This window comes from Taudactylus pleione, unplaced genomic scaffold, assembly GCF_031769625.1.
Source record: "Taudactylus pleione unplaced genomic scaffold, aTauple2 ptg000395l, whole genome shotgun sequence".
Classification (NCBI taxonomy): Eukaryota; Metazoa; Chordata; class Amphibia; order Anura; family Myobatrachidae; genus Taudactylus; species Taudactylus pleione.
The window spans coordinates 5,830,733-5,837,262 of record NW_028284796.1 but is presented as its reverse complement, the minus strand read 5'-3'; positions in this window follow the sequence as shown (position 1 = coordinate 5,837,262).

Genomic DNA, 6,530 nt, shown 5'->3' with positions numbered 1-6,530 from the left:
CGTCCACCGGTAAGTGAAAGTATCTTGATTGTCTTTCACCAGTTTAAATCTTTATTGAAAAGCATAGGAGTTGTCTCAGAATGGGGGCCATGCAAACAATAGAGATGTTAGACAATGATGTGCTGCTAATGGAAGCGCCATTTGGATTGGCCTGTCGTATTATGCATACTAAGTACGGTACTTATGCGATAAGGTATTGTGATGTATGGTTTAAAATGACGATGAAGAGTGTTAGACCGTTTCCCAGAATAGTTTTGTAGTAGTTTTGATAAAAATGGACTAGATAATGTCCGGGATCACATCAGTCTGATGCGCTCCCGAGAGAAAAAGGTCACATATTCTGAATGTTTAAAGTTGTGGCAGCATGAAGGGGATGCGTTGCTTAAAATGCGCAAGCAACGCAAACTAGCATTGCAAGCGCATTGCCAGAGAATACATCCGCGACGCTGAATTGCAATACGGGCGAGCCGCAAAATGGCACGCACGTGCAGCAATGTAGCATTGTGGAGAGTATTGCCAGCAGTTTACGCTCACCAGCCCCACCTTATGTGGAGGGAGGTGCAAGTACAGTTACCAAAAATACCCATAAAAATGTAACAAGCAATTTGTACCCTCTCTTAAGCAACTATAAAGAAAATGTTCATGATGTGGATGATGAGCCTATTGTAATGTCTGCCATTTCCCATGCTGTACAGATGATAGATGCTGCATCACAACAATCACGAGTGGTGCCGTAATCTCCATCAGTAACAGTAAGGGAAATGCTAACACCCTCTGCACCCGTAGAGGAAGTTGTTAATACCATTCATAGCAGCAAACAGATTAAACCCCCAGCCAGGTAACAAGGTCAAAGGTAGCAGCGCTGCTGGTCTGCATCCCATTCGGACAATAACCGTTCCGAATGGAATTGCAGATGCGAACGGTGTAGTGCCCATGAGGGAAGTATTAATGCATTGTCCCTGGACAAGAGCAGAACTAAGGCCCTCATTCAGAGCCGCTCGTTAGCGGCAGTACGCTCGTTCCGAGCGATGTTTGCACATCTGCGCATGCGTATGGTTTTTAGTACGCATGCGCGTACCAGTCAGTGCGGCCGAAAATCGTTGGTACGCAATATAGCGAGGGCCTGCTATTTTGAGTGACAGAATGAGGCGTATGTGGGTGGTAACAGGGGAAGGTGCTTGAAAATGGGGAGTGGAGATCCGAACGCAGGCGTGCTTAAAGGTCAAAACGGGCGTTTTATGGGTGTGCATATTTAAAACAGCAGCGTCATTGACCACGTCACTGGGTTATTTTAGAGCCAGAACTGCTCGCAAATTTGTGGTAGCAAACACCAACCACAAGAATAGCGAGCAGTTCATACGCTGGTCGATGTACTCGATTAATCTAATAAATAGCGGACATGACGTAGGATGCGAGCGGCCAGGGGGCGTTTTTAACAAATAAACGAGCGTATGTTTTGCTCGCTCGTTCAGACTTAGAGGTGTGAACAGACTGCAATGTGCGTACGGATCATTTGAATAGCCACCCCTTGTTTTTAAACGAGCGACCACAAATAGCGAACGGCTCTGAATGAGGGCCTAAATTCCATCATAAATGATTTCCCCGATCCCAAAAAGGAACTAGCCAAATGTCAAAGATTTTTGAGAAATTTGGGTAGTTCTCATGAGCCAACTAATAAAGATTGGTGTGTGGTGTTAAGGGCCTGTCTACCATGTAATACCGACGTGACAAAATTTATCACGGATTGTGTATTGGATGGTGACGTTCCCTCAATAGACCAAGTAAACCAAGGTAACATATCCCGTATTGTAACTCAATTGGGTATATATTTTCTGGTAGTAGTTAACTGGAACAAAATTTTCACCATTAAGCAAAAGTAGAGTGAATCTGCAGAAGATTATTGCAACCGGGCTCTGCAGGCTATCACCCAGTACACTGGGTTAGAAGATATTAAAGATAGCACTCACCACATGGGAATGATAGTCACGGTACTCATGGACGGTCTGAAAGAGAATTTAAAGACTCGGGTTCAGACCTCACAACCTGGTTGGAGGGGAGTCACAATAGATACCCTCATAGAATCTGCCATAGAACATGATAAAAACATCTCAAAGAAGAGAGAGACCCAGAGCGAAAAACTAATGGCTAGTATACAAGCTCTGGAGGGAATGACGGTAACATTACAGCCAACAGACACACTCGCATCTGCACACACACGTACACCTGAACAGTTATATGCCCTCACTAACCCCATGCAACAACAAACACAGCTCTATTCCACAAACCCTATACAACCACAGGTCGCATACTACTCACAAACCTCATATCCCCCACAATACCCTTACCCTCCCTATCCTTACCCATATCCACCACCTTTACCCTCTGCTCAAACCTCACAACAACACGTGTCTTCATCCGATCCACGAACATGTTTTAATTGTAAACAAACAGGACACTTAAGTAGAAACTGTACAGTAAAAAGAGTAGGAACCCCAAATCAGGGAAGAACTGGACATCCCCATAAGGGATATGCACAGAGACCAGCAAATGTCCAGAAGGCACCAGCTCCAATTGTGGCCGTAAATGCTTTATTGGAGAATGGTAGCCAATGCTAGGGGTCAGGTCATACCTGAAGTCTACAGATAGTCAGGTTAACGGGAAGTACTAGGGAAGAACCGGTCATGATGGTTGATGTAGCTGGTACTGAATATCCTTTTCTTGTAGACACAGGGGCGACCAGGTCAGTGATAAAATCTCCCATTAATTTACAGGTGACCAACGAGACAGTACCAACAATGGGTGTAACAGGTAAAGTGGAACATTATCCTTTAACAAAGTCCACAGAGGTTACTATTGGGCCTTTGCATACCAGGCATTCTTTCCTTCTAGCTGCTGCGACTCCTACTAACCTGCTGGGTAGAGACTTGTTATGTAAGATGGGATGTGTTATATATTGCACCCCTGATGGTATATTTTTAGATATCCCAGAGAGAGTTGTACAGGAGGTGCGGGATATGTTGGACACTCCCCAAAGGATAATGTATCACTCTACAAGTTTAAATGAAAATCCATCTCAGGTAGATGAAATGTTGTCCCAAATTCCAGATTCCCTTTGGACTAAGGATGGACAGGACACTGGATTAATGGCAAACATAAACCATGTAATGGTAAATTTAAAAAGCGGTAGTCAAGCTCCAAAAATTCCCCAGTACCCACTTAGTTCATACAGCTAGTGTAGCCAACAGTCCCATCTTCCCGGTGAAGAAGAGTGGTGGGAGGGTTATAGGCTGGTACAAGACCTTAGAGGTGTTAATAAGGTAGTAGAGATCCAATTCCCTGTAGTGCCAAATCCAGCTGTCATCCTGATGCAGATCCCACCAAATGCAACCCATTTCACTGTCATTGACCTCTGTTCTGCTTTCTTCTCTGTGCCTCTCCACTCTAACTGTCAGTATCTATTCACATTTACATACAGAGGTGTACAATACACATGGACACGGTTACCCCAAGGTTTCATAGACAGCCCCAGTATGTTCTCCCAGGCATTGCACTACTGTTTACAATCTTTTCAACCTTCCAATGGATCTGTTCTAATTCAGTATGTGGACAATTTATTGCTATGTTCTGACTTGTTTATGTCATGTTTGAATGATACTAAACTTTTGTTGCTTCATCTCTCACATACAGGACACAAGGTGGCTAAGGACAAAATACAGCTGTGCCAATCCAGAGTAAAATATTTGGGACACTGCCTAACCCAGGGGTTACGACATCTTACAAATGATAGAATCCAGGCCATACAGAACATGACACTGCTGCAGAATCAACAGCAAATTCGTACCTTCTTGGGAATGTGTGGATACTGTAGAATGTGGATCCCAGGTTTTTCTATTTTGGCCTTGCCTTTACAGGAATTAGTCTCTTCCTCAAAGCCCAATCGTGTCATACACACAAAGGAAACAGAGCAGGCTTTTCTTAATCTTAAGGATAGTCTGACAAAAGCTCCTGCATTGGGAATACCTGATTATGAAAAACCTTTTGATTTGTATTGTACGGAAGCCGATGGTTGTGCTGCAGGTGTCCTTACACAAAAACATGGTGATGCCAGTAGACCTGTAGCATACTACAGTGCCCAATTGGACACTGTGGCAAGATCATTCCCCACTTGTTTGAGAAGTGTCGCAGCTACCGCTTTATTGGTGAGTAAAAGTGAGGACATAGTGTTGCATCATGATATGATTGTCTACACTCCCCATGCTGTATCTGCTCTGTTGAACTCAGCTCAAACCAGACACGTCTCTTTGGTTAGGTTTACCAAATGGGAACTAGCTCTAATCGCACCCGCAAACATCACTGTTAAAAGTTGCAACACGCTGAATCCAGCAACGTATTTACCATATGTACAACATGATGTACAAAGGGTGGAAGGAGGCGAGTTGCTGGCGGGAGGTGAGTTCAGTGGACATAATGATACGCACGATTGTATGGAATATCTGAATCAGACCTTTACTGCTAGACCTGACATACACGACACACCTTTAGAGAATGTGGATGTGACTTTTTATATGGATGGGAGTTGTCATAGACAAACAGACACAGGTGAATTATGTACAGGTTATGCTGTTGTAAATGACACAGACATCATAGAAGCTAAACCTCTTGGTCTTCCTCACTCAGCCCAGGTGGCAGAGTTAGTAGCACTAACTAGAGCGTGTGAACTGGCAGCAGGCAAATCTGCTAACATTTACACTGACTCGAGGTACGCGTTCGGGGTGGTGCACGATTTTGGGGCTCTATGGCATCTGAGAAATTTTATGACAGCAGCAGGCACACCAGTTGCACATTACCGACATATAAAACATCTTTTAGAAGCAATCCAACTGCCCAAAGTGGTGGCAGTAATTAAATGTAAAGCCCATACATGTGAGGATGATCCAGTGTCACTGGGCAACAACAGAGCCGATGAAGCTGCAAAATGGGCAGCAGGGTTAAAAATGTTTTCTCCCACTGAAAAAATTATGTATTTCCAAACAATTGATATGCTGAAATTAATTGAGATGCAAAATTTGTGTTCAATTCAGGAAAAGTCCATTTGGAAGTCCAAGGGATGTGGGCAAGAGTCCTCCGGGCTCTGGAGGGACGGACAAGGTAAACCAGTAGCACACAAGGCATATTACCCCAGCCTTGCCGAGGCAGCACACAGTCTGACTCATCTGGGAAAACAAGGTATGTGCAAGTTGGTGAGAGCATACTGGTGCACACCAGGTTTTTCTTCCCAAGCAGAAAAGATAGCAATGTCCTGTCTGACCTGCTTGAGGAAGAACATAGGGAAAGCGATCCCTACCGAACCGTCCCACATTCCACCGACTGATGGACCTTTCCAGGTGATACAAATTGATTTCATCCAATTACCACCCTGCAGGAATCTTAAGTATGTATTAGTGTGCACTGATGTATTTTCTAATTGGGTTGAGGCCTACCCAGTGGCCACTAATACTGCTGCATTTACTGCCAAGAAAATAGTTCAGGAATTTGTATGCAGGTACGGTATCTCTAAAATCATTGAGAGTGACAGGGGTACTAATTTCACAGGTGATATTTTTCAAACTATGTGTAAACTGATGGGTATTAATAGCCGACTTCACACCCCCTACCGACCGCAAGCCAGTGCCAAGGTGGAGAGGATGAACGGGACTGTAAAATCATGGCAGAGACTAGACTAGGATGGCCAGAAGCGTTACCTTTGGTCCTACATAGCATAAGGACCACTCCTAGACCCCCTCTAAATCTGTCCCCATTTGAAATACTGTTCGGTAGACAACCTCATTTGATTATAAGTCCCCAGGAAGACTTGAAGGGTAACAACGAAGTAACTGTAAAGTATCTTATATCAATGAGTAAGCAGTTAAAGCAACAGCAGCAGAAACTGAAATTGTTGTCCCATGATATGCCTGAAACTAACTGTCATGATGTTGAACCAGGAGAATATGTTATGATCAGAAATTTCTTGCGTTCAGGTTGTTTGACTGATTGGAGGGAAGGTCCGTACCAGGTGTTGCTGACAAGTACTACATCTTTGAAGGTGGCTGAGAGAGATACCTGGGTTCATTCCACTCACAGCAAAAAGGTCAATCAACCGGTGGAGAAACAAGTCGGAGACAAGGCTGATAGCGTGGACCTGCCGCTCGCGAGCTTGTTCTGGGAGGATTGAAAAGATCGTAGTGAGATACCTGAACTAAGAGAAATTTGCAGGTCTTGTTGTGACAATGGACAGGCCTGCTGTGTTCATTTTCATATTCTCTTTTAGAGTGTTCACCATCCTGGTCGGTTTGGGAATATCCAGTTTCTGTGATGGGAGACCGATTGAGGAAATGGGAGCTGATGGCAGTGCTGATGGAGTGGAGTCAGGAGGAGTGCAATGCCAATCAGGGGAGTGTCTGACCAATCTTAGTACTGTTATTGTTAAGAGAGCTGTAATTCGGGATACTTGGGGACGGTGTGGAGGTTTATTATCTGAAGATTCCTGTATT